A 19013-nucleotide genomic window follows, 5' to 3' on the forward strand; every position below is an offset into this window, starting at 1 on the left:
AAAAAAAACACACTAGCCCTAGTTGGTGTGGCTCAGTGGATTGAGCACTGGCCTGTGAACCAAAGGATCTCTGGTTCAATTCCCAGTTGGAGCACATTCCTGGATTGTGGGCTGGGTCCCCAGTAGGGGGCACATGAGAGGCAACCACACATTGATGTTTCTCTTCCTCTCTTTCTCCCTCCCTTCCCTTCTCTCTAAAAGTAAATAAATAAAATTTTTTTGAAAACAAAATTTTTTGAAGTTTTTTTCAATTTGTATATTTTATTTTACATGTATATGAAGCAAAAAGATGACTGAAAGCCTCTGAATCCCTTAAATTATATTTTATTTCATTTTTCTTCACCTACTCATATTATGGGAAGAAAGAGCCCCCCTCTTTCCAGTATTTCTTTATAAAAGATACCAATATGTGATTACTTCTCACCTCGTTATACTGAAGAAATTGGTGTAGAAATAGATTATTAGTTTATTTCATCATAATTAATGTGATTATGCTGACTAAAGAAAATATGGTTTCTGCATGACCTGTCCCTAGAAGGATTCTTTGCTCACAGGAAAACCACATCCTTTTCTGATACATTGGGTCTTTCTAGCCTAAAAACAAGGCAATGAGTATAGATTCAAATTATTTCAATTATAATCAACATAGTCAACAAATATGTTGTTTAAAGTCATTGTGTAAAGGTAGATTAGAAATGAATTCAGAAATGAACCCATCGTGCTACCATTTGTGTGGTCCAGAATCTTTTTTTAACTTCTATTTTTAAATGACAGCTGATAATCAATCTTTTATTGTTTCAGGTGTATGTTAATATTTATGTAATTTATGAAGTGTTCTCTTTGATAAGTCTCATACCCACCTGGCACCCGTATGGTCTAGAATCTTAAACATATCAAGCGCAAAGCTACAAGTACAGTTGCAAGTACTGATGAGTTAATTTTGTTCTGTTCTCTGATGAGAGACTGATCTGATGATTCTCTGATCTATACCCACCATCTGTCCTACGCAGACCCTCAGTCATAAGAGAAACTTGGCAAGAGCGTGTGTTGTGAGAGTAAATCCCTCACCACTCCAGTACTGAGGGGGGGATTCTTCAAGGTAGGGGCCCTATGGGAAAGTAATGAGGACTAAAAGTGGGAAAGGACTTCCACTTCTGGCCACAACAGAGAAACTTTCCTCTTAAACAACTATAAAAATTGACGAGACATATGAAATAACTGTTTCCAGATGTTGGACAACAGGCAAAACCTGATCCCTGAGAAAAGGGGGGAAAGTAAGCCTGGAAGTACTTTACAGATCTCAGTGTAGGGTGCTGAGGAGACACCAGAATTCAGGGCCACTGAGGCAGCTAGAACTCAAGGGGCATGGTGCTGCAGAAAGAGAGACTGTGTAATTTGTTTGTACAAAACATAATTTCATGTTGAGAAAGTGCTATCAAGGAGTCCAGGAGTCCAGGAATCAAGGAGTATAGGAGTATAGTGCTATCAAGGAGTATAGGAGTCCAGGAATCTGTACAGGGAACCCCTTGGGTCTTTGGCTAGATCCTAGGCAATAGATGCTCAGAACAAGACTCCACAAAGCCAGGGAAAGAACTACAGAAGAACTATGGGCTGAAAAACATGGGATTTGGAAATGTCCAAGTTTTAACCTGCCCAAGCAGAGAGTCCTCACTAAACAGCTTGCGCGTTCAGCAGACCCTGGAAAGGCCACGCCCTAGGAGGAAGACTAATCTACCCCTGGTAAAACCTGTGGCTAACAAAGCTGAATACAAGTCTTGAAAGAGCAAACTAATAGCTATTTTGCCAAGACTACCATGTAAACCCATTAGTACAAAGGTGTCACATTCTTTTTTGCTGAGGGCCACATCATTCTTGCAGTTGCCTTCAAAGGGCTGAATGTAATTTTAGGACTGTATAAACGTAACTACTCCTTAACAGTTAAGGAAGAGCTCGGCACTGCCACCAGGTAGAAACAAGGTGCCAGGCTGAATAAAACAGGTGGAGGGCCAGATTCGGCCCACAGGCCTTGTGTTTGCCCCCTGAACCTTAGTAATTCACAATGTTAACTACGCTGCTTGTCATTAAAACATGGTCAGTGTGCATTTAAGCTGCATCAGGTTAGACAATCTTACTTCAGATCTACAGGCAAATTCCTAAGTGATCAAGAAGTGAACTATATAGAAATTATTATATGTGGACTCTCTTTATTTCTTATTTGGTATTTATTTTAAACCCAGGCAGAGGAATGATTTGCAATCAGCAAGGAAATCCTAAGTCATGTGTGGTATCATTGAGCAAACTTGAAACCTATCACCAATCTCTCAAACACTCATCAATGGCACACCTAAACTCCTTTCTCCTAAAAACTATGACTAACACAAGTGTCTGCTGGTGTCAAGCAATGTGCTAAGCTCTTTGCATGCATCGTCTCATCTCTGCAACCCTATGACATGGGATTAATATTACAGGTACATCTCCTTTCATAGTGATTCGCTTCGCTGCACTTTAAAGGTAAGACCCTCCACCAGGAGAAACTATACAAGTTGCCTTATTGAGATACTTGCTTTATTACAGTGGCCTGGAATTGAACCCACAATATCTCCATGGTGTGCTTGTATTCCTGTTTGCACATGAGAAAAAAGGAGGCTTGGAGAGGTTTGGTATAAAGTACTCAATGTCACACAGGTGGTAAGGAACGGAGGAACATCTCTAACCCACATCTGTAAGATTCCAAAGCCAGATGCATGACCATACACTCAACCGATTCCCTATGTTGAGAATAAACATATGGATTCTTCTCTCAGACACTCTCAATTCCCACACAAAAATTCCATAAAAACATAGCAATCAGGTAAGTAAATAAAACCCAGACTTTCCTTTATGCTTCTTGCCTGATTCCTTTCTATCCCAGTTAGCTGGAACAAACTAAATTATACGAATTTTTGTTTTGATCTGGGCATGGATGAAGGAGGGAGGTGGTGGTAGCATTTTTGAATTATAGGGTCTGAATTACTTTGTCTCCGTTGTGGTATTTTTATCAAAAATGGCAATTTCCAAAGAAGTCCAAATTCCTTGATATAGTCTGCTCTAAACTCTCATCTGTAATGTTACTGTAAACATAACTTTCCCTATTGGTTTAGCTAATCATTTAAAGATGCCATAGACATTCTCAAATGTGTAGACTTTCATAAAAGACCTGATGGTTATAAAAACTCACAGTATAACCCTAGATAAGTCAGTGAATCTGCCTGGGTCACAATCTCCTTATTTAAAAAATTGAGGACCTTGAACTACACTGGTATTCACCAAGTTATGTATCTCAGAACACTAGGCCCAAGAGCTACCATCCTCAAAAAAGAAGCTCCAGCCCTGGCCAGTGTGGCTCAATTGGTTGGAATGTCATCCCACAACCAAAGCATTGCGGGGTCAATTCCCAGTCAGGACACGGATGATCCCCGGTCCAGGCACACACAGAAGGCAACCAATTGATGTTTCTCTCTCTCTAAAAAGCAATGAAAAAAATGTCTTCAGGTGAGGATTTTTATAAAAGAAGAATAAGTAAAAAGAGGAGAAAGAGGAGGAAGAGAAGGAGAAGAAGTAGTTGAAGTTGTTCCAGGTGAAATAAGCACAAGAAAAGCTACAAGCAATGGTCCCATTTACAGACCCATGATGCCTTAGCCCTGTATAATATGTTACCAAATTATGAGAGGAGGGAATTTCTGGGGAAAAGGAGAAGGATTTGCAGGAACAAGTATAAAGGGCGCATGGACAATAACAAGATGGGGTGGAAATGGGAGGGAGGTGGGGAGGGTTGGGGTGGGTGGGCTGGGATGGGGGTAAAAGGCAGAAAACTGTACTTGAACAATAATTAAATAAAATTAAATTAAAAAATATATATGTCACCAAATTAAAGCTCAGAAAAGTCCTGTAGTAAAGAACTCTGTTTAACTTTCATTTCAAACTTCCAAAACTTATTTCTCCAGAAAATCATTTCCCTGGCAAAATGTTTACGAACATCCCATGGGAGAAGTATACAGTCATTCACTCAAAAAAGCCATTTATGGAACATCTGTAATATGCCAGGCAATACACTGGGTACTGCAGATCAAAGAAGGATAACATCATACCTGTCTTCAGCACCTAGAGTTTTCGCTGGGGAGACAGACATTAAATAAGCAACAAATAAGTATATATATGGTTCCAAATTGATAACAGTGCTATAAAGGAGATAAGTTTTTTAATATAAAATAACGACAAGAAGAGCATATCCAGATAGGATAGTGAGAAAAAGTCTCTCTAATATCATAAAATACCAAGATATTACGGTATCTTAAATACCACTAATACAATTTACAAGATATTGGTATAATTACTATCGTTTAAGGTGGTATTTGAAGAATGAGAAGGGGACTGCCTGTGAAGAGCAGAGGAACTCATTCTGAGCAAAATGCCAGCCAGCATCTGTGAAAACCCCAGGGTGTGAAACTTCCTGACAAGTTGAGAGAACTGAAAGGCCAATGAGGTGCAAAAGGAGTGACTTCAGAAGGAACTGGAGAGATTGGCAGGGGCCAGATCATGCAGGGCTCTGGGCCTCAGAAAAAGAGCTTGGGTTTCACAGGAAGTCTAATGGAAAGGAATTTAAGCTGGGAAGTCACCTTGATAGAATTTTTAAAAAAGGTCATTCTGGCTGTCCTGTGAAGAACACTTTGGAGAGCCAAGAGAATTGTTAGGAAAAACAGTAAGAAGCTGTACTAGTTTTTAATTGCTGCTGTAGCAAATTACCACAGCCTCAGTGGCTGAAATAATGCAAATGTATTAACGTACAGCTCTGTAGGTCTGCTGTCTCACAGGAGTCTCACTGAGCTAACATCAGCAGGACCGCAGTCCTTTCTGGAAGCTCTGGGGAAGAATCAATTTCTTGTTTATTCTGGTTGTTGGAAGAATTCATTTACCTATTGTTGTAGAGCTGAGGTTTTTGTTTTCTTGCTGGCTATAAACCTGACCAGTGTGGCTCAGTTGGTTAGGCATTGTCCCACAAAGCAAAAGGTTGCCAGTTGGATTCCCGGTCAGGGCATATCCCTGGGTTGTAGGTTTGGCTCGTGGCCAGGGTGTGTTCAGGAAACAACTGATGGGTGTTTCTCTCTCACATTAATGTTTCTTTCCCTCTCTCCCCCTCTCTCTAAAAATGAATAAAGTCTTGCTGGCTATAAACTCAGGCAGTTGTTAGCTTCTAGAGGCCATTTCATCTCTCTGACTCAATCACAAAATAGTCTTCAATCTTAAGGACCTACGTGATTAGATTGGGCCCACCCAGATAATCCAGGATAATCTCACCAGGTGAAGGTCCTTACTCTTAATCACATTGGCAAAGTCCATATTCACATTCCAGGGACTAAATTGTGCACATCTTCGAGGGGAAATAGGAAGAGAAGCATTACTCTGCCTACTATAAAAAGCTGTGGTAGCAATTCCAAGTGAAAAATGAGACAAATTAGACCAGCGTGGTGTCCACAGAAAAAGGTAAAAAGATCTAAGGCATATTTTGGAGACAGAGTTACCAGTCATAGGCTCAGTAATGTTTGCCTACATGAGTGGAGGGGTGGGTACAAGAGGAGTGAATCAAGGGTGACTCCAAAACTTCTGGTCCTTCAGGCTTATCAGCTGAGTGCCAGGGATGCCTCTCACAAAATAAAGAAAGGCTGGGAATGAAACCAATGTTAGAGGAAAATTCAAGAGTTTGAAATCTTTTCTAACATAATCACAGAAATGACATCCCCCCAACATTGCCATATCCTATTGGGTAGATGCCAGTTGCTTAAAGGGAGAGAATGACACAAGGTCATGAACACCTGAAGTCTAGAATCAGTAGGGCCCATCATAGAGAGTACAGACCACAGCTAGGGACTGAAAAAAACTGAAGAAGAAAAACAGTAAAGGTGAAAGTAGAAAGGAAAAGTGAGAAGCACAACCTTCATCTTCCCAACTTTTTTAGGACAGCAGTACTAAACTGTATCCCTCAGCCAGCAGATTGGTCCCAGGAGAGGTGATTAGAGAACTAGTTATGAGGCAGAAAAGGACAACCCAAGAAGGACTGCAAGTCAGTTCGGCATTAACTCCCTAAAATTACAGCGGGGGGGGGGGGGAGGCAGGGAGGGAGAACTAAAGTAAGTGATTTTTAAATTTTTGAAGTCAAATTAATTCACTAATTAAGAAGACTTTTAGCAGAACTTGAACAAAAAATACAAGAAGAAAAGAACAATAATATTTCAGAAAACACATTAGTCAGCTCTCAGCAATAACAGTGAAAAATATAGTAAGCAATCGTTAGTGGAAATCTTACAAATAGAATGCTTCCAAATTCTGCCACATGGTACAGGAAAGGGCAAAAGTAGGTTTACAGTTGTTTCTATGGAAAATAATATAATAATTAACAAACAATAATACAAGAATAAACTCTGTTTCACATACTCACACAACTGTAAACCTACTTGTCCCACCCCATATATAATCCTACATATTGATTTTTTTAAGCAGAAATAAGGACAAGGACCTCTTTCCTGGTCTTCTCAAGAAGCGCCTGAGACTGTAATCATGGTCTTCCTCTTTTCCTTCTTCTTTTCATTTTTGTTTCTGTTTTTGTTTTTACTTTAGGGTTATTTGAAAGCTGCTTTATTGAACTAAAAGCTTAATAATTTCAATTTTTAAATATAAATAAAAGTAAACAAATTGAACAATAATATATCAACACTGGTCCATTAGTTATAACAAATGTACCACACTAAGGTAAGGTGTTAATAATCATGCAAACTGGGTGTGGGATATTTCTGTGTAATTTTGCAATTACAGAAAAATCTTTGTAATTTTTTCATAAATCTTAAATTGTTCTAAAAATAATGTTTGTATAAAAAACACAAATCACAAAATAAACATGTTCATGAAAACTAAAAAAATAGACAATGCAGCCTCTCTCATTTCCTTTCCTGATACTGGCAAAGATTCTTCATTGCTTTGGAGAAGGTGCCCGGGCTGGGGCTTGATACCAGAGGGACTCCTGCTCTGGGACCTCGTCTGCAGCAGGACCCTTCGTGGGCAGAGTACAGACTGAGCTCCAACCACCCAGAACACACCCTGTGTTAAAAGATCAGTTTGACTCCTCATTTCCTCAGGCCAGAGTCAAGAATAACACCCCAGGGAAACCTTCCTAGAAAACATCCAAGGGATGGTAAAAGTGACATGCACAGAACGGTTGCTCCCTGTATTATCTACAACATTGGAAAAATTAGAAACAACTAAGCGTTCCAACAGTAGGAATGTGATTAATTATCTTATGGACAATCTAGTCCCTGAAACATTACATAGCCATTAGGTGATGATTATAAAGATTATGTGACATGAGGGGGAACATTTATTCCATCATACTGATATAAGGTGGATGTTTTTTAAATCAAAACATAAAAATGTCCATAATACGTAAATGTAACTTTTGTCTGTGACTACCCAAAGGGTCCAGATTATTTATCTTATAAATAACTCTCCCTCCTTTAGCATGTCTCTCATTCAAATATTTATCACATACCAGGCAGTGTTCTTTACTCCGTGTGCCATATCTTGAAAGCAGACTCCTGACACAGAGTTCTGTAAATGCTTTGAATGACAGCACAACCTGGCCCACATCCGATCTGCAGGTCAGCTGGCAGGCAAACTAGCTTAGTGACTCAAGCAGGCCCTCCTCCCCCATAGAAACATGGGCTTCTTTTTCAAGTCATGCTGTGGGTTTAAGAGGACAAACTTTATTCAACCATTCATTCAGTCAATATTTGCTGAACTAGGTGCCAGACTCTCTGCAAAGTGCTGGTGATCAATGGTGAGCCAGATGGACACCCTATCTCTTGCCCTTATGGAATTTATAGTCTAGTGTGAGATCTAAATAACCCCATCTATATACAATAGAAAATTATATTCCAATCATGAAAGGAAATAATAAGAAAGAATACTATTAGAGGATTTAGTTTATATGGAGAACCATTTCCGCTCAAGCATATAGCACATATCAAACACTATCTTTGTGAGCTGCTTTTTAACATGAAAATGTTGGAGATAGTGTGAGCCTTGAGTATCCATACACCTCATTCACAAAGATTTCAGGTTTTCTTGTAGGTCTTTCAAGTAGAGCCACCACTTCCTCAACTTCTCAGGTTCCCTACAACTCCAATAAATGCTCCAAATCCTCAGCAGAAACATTCTCATCTCACTTTTTCTAGAGCTGGCCTCACATTTAATATTTAAAAAGATTTAACTGCCCACCACAGACCTTAATCTTTTCTCTTTTGTTGCTATACACACGCACAAACACACAAAGAAAAAGGAAGAGGCATAACAGCTACAGAAATGCTAGGTGTGTAGAACATGTATAGCTAGTCTACTTGGCATCTACACCACCTTTCTCTGGCATGAACATAATATTCATTTGTGGACCTACTCCTTCCCCACTCTTGGTCTGGTGTGCTGGATGAGACACCCTTCCACAGCTCCATGAGTGAAGTACAAAACTCAACCCCAAGTCAACCTGGCCATTGTTCAGGACTCAGTACGTGACATAAGCCAGTCCAATAGGAACACATCTTAGGCCTTGTGCTAAGAACAGTGAGAGAAAGACTCTTGCTATATTTCACTGGTTTTGGAAACTGGAAGGATTAGCTTTCAGGAACTTCTGACAGCCATCCTGTAATTACAAAGTGAGGGCCTGTCTGTTTAGATTGAACATACAAAAAGCTACACTGAGAGATGCAGTAAGCAGAGATAGACCCAATAATAGTTTGAGCCCCAAACTCCAGGCCAGCATTCTCTTATATAATCCATACCTGGTCTATGGCAAATACCCTCAGTATTCTTTGCCCAACACACACTGGGAAAAATGGTCAACCAATATTGTCACCTCTTCTATACTCTAGGTGGCTAGAGCACCCCACAGGCTCCTCTCTGCCTTTTAGATTTACCATGTAATCATCAGATACTCGTTCACTATGTTCCCTTAACCACAGGAGACACATATCAAGTTCCTCATGACATCTGTAAAATCTCCTTTCTCTTGATCTTAGATGAAGAAGAGCACCTTCCCAAACTACTTCCTTGGAAATGGGACTCAGCACAATGCTCTCCAAAGAAATCCTTACAAATCCTGAAGCCACCTTTACTTTCTCCATCTTTATATAACCTTTATATGGACAAGAGAGTTAAAAATCATGTAACCAGTTCTCAGTTTACCTCTCTGGAAACTTTGTATAGGAATTCCCTTAGAATGCAGCATTAATTATATCTTTGGATCTTGGCAGAAATGTCATCTCTAATATTATGCTGCCCATGTGAACATAACTTGCAAAGGAAAAAGGTTGAACACTACCTCAATGCTTTCACCTTTCACAGTGTTCAAAGTGAGCAGTCTGACCCTGAGATAATCAAAGACAAGAACCAAGCTCATATTTGCAGTATTCCAGAAACTTTGAAGGGTTTAAAGGAAAGCAATGGAGAATATTAAGGTGTATAAAAATTAAGGAGAAAGAAATTACGCTCTCCTAAAAATAAATACCTAACTGTAACCCTCGCATATAAGAACGTCTACACCCCAGGGGTGCATGTCAGGTTAGTTCATCTAAACTCCTCACAAGTTGGACTCCGCTTTAACAAAACAGGTGACACTAAATCCTGGCAGAAAGTTATTAGATAATTTAATGGGTTACCAATGGAGGCCATGATCCTTCTTTGAAGTTATTTTTAAAAATAGAAAAGCCTCTCTTTTACAGTTTAGCAGAAGTCTTGCTCTAAAGTAGGGTGTGACCTCTTTAATACCCTGCGAATCTTTGGCATGCACGGCCATTGTTGGTTTTCCCAGTGTAGTTTGTCTGGGTCTCGTATGGGTGCCCTTTGCTCTAATCTCCTTTCTTTTTTTTATATTAGGTCTCTCCTGTTTCTCCACATCGTGTACAAGGCAGTCTCTGGTGAGCTGCTGACACAGTCCCAGTTTAGAACAAGAAGTGAAGACAAGTCCTCCATCCACTGGGGATGGCTAGGGCGGTGGGGCGAGAAGGGGGGCCGGGAAAGGGAGATAACTGTACTTGAACAGCAATTTAAAAATGTGAAAAAATAATAAAAATAAAGCATCAACAAATGTAAAAAAAATGTTTCTATCCACAGCTGAATTAATCACTATGCCTAGATTAATCATTTGAAAGGCCTTGAGATTTTTAAAAATTTGGTTTTAATACCCTATAGAATTCTGTAGTTAGAGAAGAAGCCTTCAAAGGTTTTGAAATTCTGCCAGTTTTGGGTGATTATTATTGGCTACACATTATTATTGAAATTATTTACTTGCTATTCAGTTTAATATGTTAGAGAATTCTGAACAGGCTGCCGCAGGCTTTCCAGTGCTATCGGGAATAATGATGCAAAAACTGAACAGTGTTGGGGACAAAGGGTAAGGTTAGAGGACAGTAACTTGAATAACCCAGATAATGTTTTAATAAACCCTTCCATATATCTGTCACACATATCCTCCCCTGCCGTTTAATCCTAGTATCTATTATCCTTGCATATGGAATTTCCAAGTGTGGTTAAGGAATTCTGGCATCTATGTGTATGTGTGCGCAGGTGTGTAACATATACATATATACAGAACATACATATCTCCCCCAAACCTCAATGACGAAGAAATATTTAGGGGAAGAAAACAGTGATATGAGTGGATACCAATACATCAAACTCCCAGCTCACTATTTCTTTCATCATCCTGAGTCCCAGCCGCAAAGGTATGCCCGGCACCAGAGTATCTTCCCCATCACAGAAATCTGAGTTTCCATATGTGACAAGCGAAGACCATATGGGCTCACAATGTAAAAACCCGCATGCATAGGAAAATGCCGTATCGATTACTGTCTTCAACAGAACCAAAACAGCCCCATAGGAGAGAACGTTTAAGAAAATGATGATAAGGTATTGACTGAGAATATTAAATAATCCAATCCGATATTTCTGCAGGATCTAATTCAAAGAGCCAAGGCATCATTCCAGTAAATCTAGTTGAAAAGAAAAGAGGCTTATTTTTACAACCCATCTTCCCTCATAAGGTCGGTTTCCATAGCCACAGGCTTCTCAGCCTGCCAGTTTGGTTAATGATGACCCTGGGGAGGCAACAGTGTGGGTTTCCACTTCCCTGTCCCTATTTGCAAAGCGCAGCCACAGTGGATCCAGGAGCTTTCTGAGAAGCAGACTCTTTCCCCAGAGAGGCTAATGCTAGACTCTCTGATCAGCACCATCCTCAACAAGGGGGCAGGCAGCAATTCCTGGTTTGCCTACAACCCGATACCCTCTTAGGAAGCAGTAATGGTGCATGGAATTCCATTCGGTCTGAGGAGAAGGGAAAACAAATCTATCACCCTATCAAACAACTCAGTTATTGTTTCATTAGTACTCAGAAGTCCCAGGCTTTCTTTCTGAACCTCAGCTGTCTCATCTATAAACAGAGAGGTTTACTCAGTCCTTTCTGTTCCATCACACTTAGACTGTGCTCCCTGGCCTAACAATTTCTGTTCCACTGTAGACACTCCTCATATCCCTTCCACCCCATTTCTCTTTTCCAGCACTGGCCACAGAACCAAGCTCTAGTACCCAGAAGGAGACCCTTTTGCGTTATTAAGCCAAAACTGCATGATTTCTCTACCTTTGTAATTCACTCTTTCAGCTCTAACCTGAGTTGGGAACCAAACACAAGTACACTGAATTTGTCAAAAATGCCTTTCATTCCAAAAGCACAGCAGTCTTTGCTGATCCTGACTACCTTCCAAAGCTACTCTTCAGTTTCTCTTCTCTTCTTGCCAAATTTAATTATATTGTTTACACATCACCTCTCTTACTATCACCAAATTGTCACCAACTACTTTTTAAACACCTGAGATTAGCTTTAACTGCCAATACTCCACTGAAATACTTCTCTTGAAAGTCACAAATGACTTTCTAAAGCTCAAACTGATTAACTTTTATTAGTCCTCACTATTCTTGGTCTTTTTTCAACACTTGGTACAGTTAATGAGCTCCTGTTTTTGAAATTATTTTCTCTCTTGGGGTCCGTGACACTACCCTATTCATGTATTCTGTTATAGAACACCTGCTCCTTCTCCATCTCCTTCTCTGGCTTAACTTGCACCTCCTAGTATGCAAATGCGTGTTTTCCCAAGGCTCTGACATCTCTTTTCAAATCTCTGACTCTATACCAAATCCCTATAAAAACCTCATTTTAAAAAATCCCATGTCTTTAATTACCATCTCTATATTAATACACCCAAATAGACATCAATAACTTTCAAGTCCACAGCTCTGAGCTCTCATGGCTCCTAGAATTGTTTACTGGGAATCTCACCCTACCATTCTTTTCTAAGTTTCAAATCAACATACCTGAAGCTGAAGGCTTAATTTTCACAGTCCTTAATCCAGTTATTGTCCACAACTTCTCTGTCTGGTCAATATAAACACTATCCTAGAGACCTGGAAACATTCACTTTAAAACTCATATAGTCAATATGAGTTGATTGCATCTTTTATGCCAGGCAAAATACTAAGTACTATGAAGACAATGACAAGGCACAGACCTTGTCCTCAAAGAGTTTCCCCCTCAACTACATATTTATTTCATAACCTATTTTAATTGGAATTGTAATATTTCCCCCAAACCACTTCTCCTTTGAATTTCACCCTTTCTGTTCATATATACCTCTCTTGCTTTCTACTCCAGTTCTAAATTAATCCTCTATTTCTTCTTTTTCCATTAACCCTATGTGTTTCTAGTTTCTATCAAATTTCCTTCATAATATTCCTCATATTCAATAGTAAACATTAACTGGATGTCTACCAAACGCTAAGCACTGTGCTTAGCAAGGAGAACACAATGGTAAACAGGACACAAAGTTTATACTTTCAACTTCAGTTAGTGTGAGAAAAAGGCAGGAAACCAATAATTATAGTACAGCAGGATAAATATTATAATGGGCCTATTAGAGAGGCTCCTAACCTTACTGGACTCAAAGAAGCCTTCCCAGAGAAAGCGACACTTGAGCTGAGCGGTGAAGTATCCCATGGTGTTAGCCTATCAGACTGGGGCATCCCAGACTGGACAACAGCCAGTGGTTCTGTAGAGCTGAAGCATGAGCACTGAGTGATGAGCAAGCAATGAGACTGGGAAAGTAGAAATGGGTCACATCGACCATAAACATCATGGTGTGTTGTGGGTTGAATTGTGTCCTCCAAACAGGTATGTTGAAGTGCTAAGCCCTGGTACCTGTGTGTAGGACCTTATTTGGAAGTAGGGTCTTTGCAGATGTAATAAAGTTAAGATGAGGTCATTATCTTAAAGCCAAAGCCAAGATGACTGATGTTCTTGTAAAAAGAGGAAAATGGCATGAGAAGACACAGATACACAGGGAGAATACCAAGTGACAATGGAGTCAGAGACAAAGTACCACAGATGCAAGCCAAGGAATTCCTGGGGTTACAAGAACCTAGAGAGGGCCAGGAGGACCCTCCCCTAGAGCTTGGTAGAGAACATGGCCATACCAACTGTGTTTCAAGGTTTTGGCCCCCAGTACTGTGAGAGAATAATTTTTACCTACTTGTTTTTAAAAAACAAAGTGTTAAAATTTACATTTTACACCACTAGTATTGTCCTGCTTCTGCCCATCTCATTCTTACTCCTTCTTCAGGCTTAGCTCAACTCTCACTTCCATGAACCCTTTTGTCTTCAGTACAATATATGATTCCATTTCACCAAAATTTACTAAGCCCTGCTATATCTGACACATTGTGTTAGTTGGTATAGATAAAACAAAGATTTTGAAAAAATCCAAGACTATGCTTCCCTTTACAAAAAGTTTGCAAACCAGCAACAGAAAACACACCATGTTATCATTCCTTCAGTCAACATGTATGTATTGAGTACTACTATGTGCCCAATAGAATTCTAGGCGTGGATGAAGCAGTGGCTAAAACAAACAAAAATGCCTGCCCCAATGGCACTTACATTATGTGGGGGGAGAGGAACATAGGAGAGGCCAAGAGGAGGTGGGAACAGACTATAAAACAAATAGTTAAAACCATACAGTATATCCTAATGTGATACATGCAAAAAATAAAGCAGGAAAGGGGAATAAAAAGGGTTGGATTGGGTTTTCCAATGATACCTATTTATTTGCATCCAGTATTTGATGGGTTGAATTCAATGGTGAATGACTAAAAGGTTTTTACCCCTATGATCAGGAATGAGGCAAGGATGCTAATTCTCACTGCTTCTATTTAGCACTGTACCAGAGATTCTAGCCACGGCAGTAAGAGAGCAAATTTAAATAAAAGGTATCAGATTAGAACATAAAAAATAAAACTATTAATATTTCTATTTGCAAATGACATGATCTTGTATGGAAAATCTTATGGTAGCCACTAAAAAACTGTTAGAAGTTCACTAAGGTTGTATAACACAAGACCAACATGCAGAACTCACTTGTAGGTCTATACAGCAGTAATGAGCAAACCAAAAGTGAAATTAAGGAAACAATTCCAAATATAGTATTAGCAAAAAATAAAATAAAATGCTGAATAAATTGTTAAAAGGGAATTCAACACTTCTACTCTGAAAACTACAAAATATTGTTGAAAGAAGTTAAAGACCTAAATAAATGGAACGACATCGATGGCCCTAGATTGGAACACTTGATGCCGTTAAGATGGCTTTAGTACCCACAGTGATCTACAGATACAACAAAACCTCTGTCTAAATCCTGGCTTGTTTTTGTGCAGAAATTTACAAGCTTGTACTGAAATTCATATGGAAACAAAAAGAGACCAGAATAGCCAAAACAAAATTGAAAAAGAAGAACAACACTGAAGGACTCACACTTCTCAGTTTCGAAGTTTACTTCAAAGCCACAGTAATCAAGGCAGTTGTGGTAATGGCATGAGGATAGACACACAGATCAATGGAATAGAACGGAGAGTCTAGAAATAAATCCTCACATTTATAGTCAATTGATTTTTGGCAAAAGTGCCAAGACGATTTAATGCAGAAGGAAAAATCAACAAATGGTGCTGGGAGAGGCAACTGGAGAGCAACATGAAAGGAATAGAGTTGAAACCCCACCTCACATCATACACAAAAATTAACTCAATATGTACCAAATACCTAAATGCAAGAGCTGAAACTGTAAGACTCTCAGAAGAAAACACAGAAGTAAATTTTCATGACTTTGGATTAGGCAATGATTTCTCAGAAAAAAAATTAGATAAATTGGACTTTATCGAAAAAGATTGTAATACTTCAAAGGGCATCATTAGGCAAATGAAAATAAAACTCATAGGGTGAAACTTTGCAAATCACAGATCCGATAAGGCGCTTGTAGCTGGAATCTATGGAGAAGCCTCGCAACTCAATAATGAAAAGGCAAATAACCCAAGTTAAAGAAATGGGCTAAAGATTTAAATAGACATATTCCCAAAGAAGATATAAAAATGTTCAAATAAAACACAAAAAAATATTCAGCATCATTAGCCATCATGAAAATGCAAATCAAAACCACAATGAGGTATCACCCGACACCTATTAGAATGGCTATATTCAAAAAGACAGGTAATAACAAATGTTGATGAAGCTATGAAAAAGTTGGAACTGTCATAGATGGATGGTAAAATGCAAAATGGTGCAAGCACTTCAGAAAATAATACAGGATGGGGCAAAAGTAGGTTTAGTTGTCAGTATGCAAAACAGAGTTAATTTTTTGTTATTTATTAATTATTGTATTATTTTTCACACAAACAACTGTAAGTCTTCTTTTGCCCCACCCAGCATATTCTGTTTAGAAAAGACCCAGTCCTAAAAATTAAGTTTAGAGTTATCACGTGACCCAGCAATTCTACTCCTCACTGTATACCCAAGAGAAATTAAAATATATGCCCACAGGAAAACTGGTATATGAATGTTTATATCAGCATTATTCATAATAACTAAATATTGGAAGCAACCCAAATATCCATCAACTGACGAATAGAAAAATAAAATATTCTATATACATACAATGAAAAATTATTCAGCAACATAAAGGAATAAAGTTCTGATGCATGCTACAACATAGATGAATCTTGAAAGCATTATGCTAAGTGAAAGAAGTCAATTATGAGAGAATCATTATATGATTCCATTTATATGAAATGTCCAGAATAGGAAAATACACCAAGATTAAAAGTGGATGCGTGTTGCTAGGACTCAGGAGTTTAGGGGAAATGGGCAGTGGCTGCCAATGAGTATGGAGTTTCTTTCTGAGGTGATGAAAATATTTTAAAGTTGATTGTTATGCAACTGTGAATATATTAAGAAAAACTGAATTGTACACTCGAACTGGGTAATTTGAATGGCATGCAAATTATATCTCAATGAAGCTGTTATATTTTTAAAGTCAACTGCCTGAGCCTTGGTCGTGTGCCTACACCCTGGCTGTGAAGGAGGCTGGGAAAGAGACTATCTGGCTTTTTCAGTCTTCCTCCTACCAACACTCATATGATAAGAATTCTCCAAATCCAGGAAAATAATTCAGATACTAGGCAGCCCAGGAAATTGATAAATATTCTCTAAGGCAGTTAAGAGTGTACCAAGTGTAAAAGCAATGAATACTCCTAGGAGGAAAAAAGGTTTTTGAAAATAAAAGAATTAATACTGCCCCTTCCCTAAGATCATTCATCACTTGTTGTATTTTGCTAACTTGTATGTATTAGTCTTATCTCCTCCAAGGAATTATAAGCTCCTTGAGATGTGATTATAAACTCCCTTAGATCTACTTTTGCAGGCCTCAATCAAATTTAGCAAGAGTCAAATGGTCAGTTACTGATTTAACTAATTGTCATGTCATACACCTTCACCACAACTGTCAATTTTATTATTATGAATTTAAGATTATCTTTCATCCAACCTTTTAATTTCATATTAATTGAAAACCCTTGGCCCTCACTTGCCAATGATGGTCTGCCTCACCGCTCACATGCCTTGCCACTGGCCCACAGAAATGCTTTGATCACACAACATTCTTCACCAGATGATGCCAATGTCCAGGGCACTGGCTCCTCATCTTACTCAAGGCCTATGCCAAAGATGTAAAATTTGGTGCAGACACCTGAGCCTCAATACTTCAAGCTCTAGACCTTTTTGGCCAGCACTGTAGCCATTACTATGGGGCCAAGTGGAAGAACAGAGATTGTTGATCAGAGTTTGGGAAGGTCCCAAAGTAACAAAAGATGGTGTGATCGTTGGAAGGTCCATTGACGTAACAGATAAAAATTTGCACTCTAAACTTCTTCCAGATGTTACCAATAAGAGAAATGAAGAGGCCGGGATGGCACCACCACTTCTGCTATACTGGCACACACCGTTGTCACGGAAGGTTTTGAGAAGGTTGAGGTGCTAATTCAGCGGAAATCTGGAGAGGCATAATGTTAGCTGTTGCTGCTGTAATTTCTGAATTTAAGAAGCAATCTAAACCTGTGACAACCCCTGAAGACATGGGTCGGTTTGCTACAATTTCTGCAAACGGAGACAATGAAATTGGCAATATTACTTCCAATGTGATTTTTTTTTAAAGCTTGAAAGAAGGAGTTACCATCATAGTAAAAGGATGGAAAAACACTAAATGATGAGTTAGAAATTATCGAAGGCATGAAGTTTGATCAAGGTTATATGTCTTCATAGTTTATTAATGCAGCAAAAGATCAGAAAGGTGAATACCAAGATGCCTATGTTCTACTGAGTGAAAAGAAAATTTCTAGTGTTCAGCCCATTGGACCTGCTCTTGAAATCACCAATGCTCACCGTGAGCCCATGGTCACAATTGCTGAAGATGCTGATGGAGAAGCTCCAAGCACACTTGTTCTGAATAGGCTAACAGTTACTCTTCAGGTTGTAGCAGTCAAAGCTCTAGGTTTCAGTGACAATGGAAAGAACCAGCTTAAAGACATGGCTACTGCCACTGGTGGTTCAGTGTTTGGAGGAGGTTTGACTCTAACTCTTTGAAGATGACATTGTGACCAAAGATGATGCCATGTTCTTGAATGGAAAAGGTGACAAGACTCAAATTGAAAAATATATTCAAGAAATCATCTAACAGATATCACAACTAGTCGACATGAAAAGGAAAAACTAAATGAACACCTGACGAAACTCTCAGATGGAGCCGCTGTGTTGCAGGTTAGGGGGACAAGTGACACTGCAGTGAGTGAAAAGAAAGACAAAGTAACAGACGCCCCTGGTGCTACATGAGCTGCCACTGAGGAAGGCACTGTTCTGGGAGGGGCTCATGCCCCACTGCGGCGCTTTCCAGCCTTGGACTGATTAACTCCAGCCAAAAGATCAAAAAGTGGGTATAAAAATTAGCTTAAAAGCACTCAATATTGCTTCAGTGACCATTGCTAAGAATGTTGAGGAATCATTGATAGCTGAGAAAACTATGCAAAATTCCTCAGAAGTTGGTTATGATACTATACTAGGAGATTTTGTGAATGTGGTGGAAAAGGAATCATTGATCCAACGAAGGCTGTAAGAACTATTTTATTGGATGCTGCTGGAGTGGCCTCTCTGTTAACAACAGCAGAAGCTGTAGTCACAGAAATTCCTAAAGGAGAGAAAGACCCTGGGTGGGCAGGATGGGTGGAATGGGAGGTGGTGTGGGAGGTGGCATGTTCTAATCCCGTTACTAATGAGAACCGGGAGGGGAAGCTCAAGGTAGTGCTCCTCACCTGTAAGTTCAGAGAAGTCTGTTGAAGGCCGGGACTGAAGAAACGACTGGATGACATTTAAGAAAATCACTGTAACTATCCGCCACTGGTTTCAGTTGACAACAGACGATGGTTTGCTGCTGCCACTGTCCCTGCCTACGGACAACTTATGTTGTATTTTTGAATAAAAATACATTTCCACACTCCTGATAATTAAGTGCCAT

The 19013-nt window shown here is 39.2% G+C and overlaps 1 pseudogene; it reads left to right on the top strand.

Moving 5' to 3' along the window:
- Positions 1-17087: 17087 nt before the first annotated feature.
- Positions 17088-18759, top strand: LOC119042706 (60 kDa heat shock protein, mitochondrial-like; annotated as a pseudogene).
- Positions 18760-19013: the final 254 nt, after the last annotated feature.

This window comes from Artibeus jamaicensis, unplaced genomic scaffold (assembly GCF_021234435.1).
Source record: "Artibeus jamaicensis isolate MK-2021 breed Jamaican fruit bat unplaced genomic scaffold, CSHL_Jam_final contig_923, whole genome shotgun sequence".
Lineage (NCBI taxonomy): Eukaryota > Metazoa > Chordata > Mammalia > Chiroptera > Phyllostomidae > Artibeus > Artibeus jamaicensis.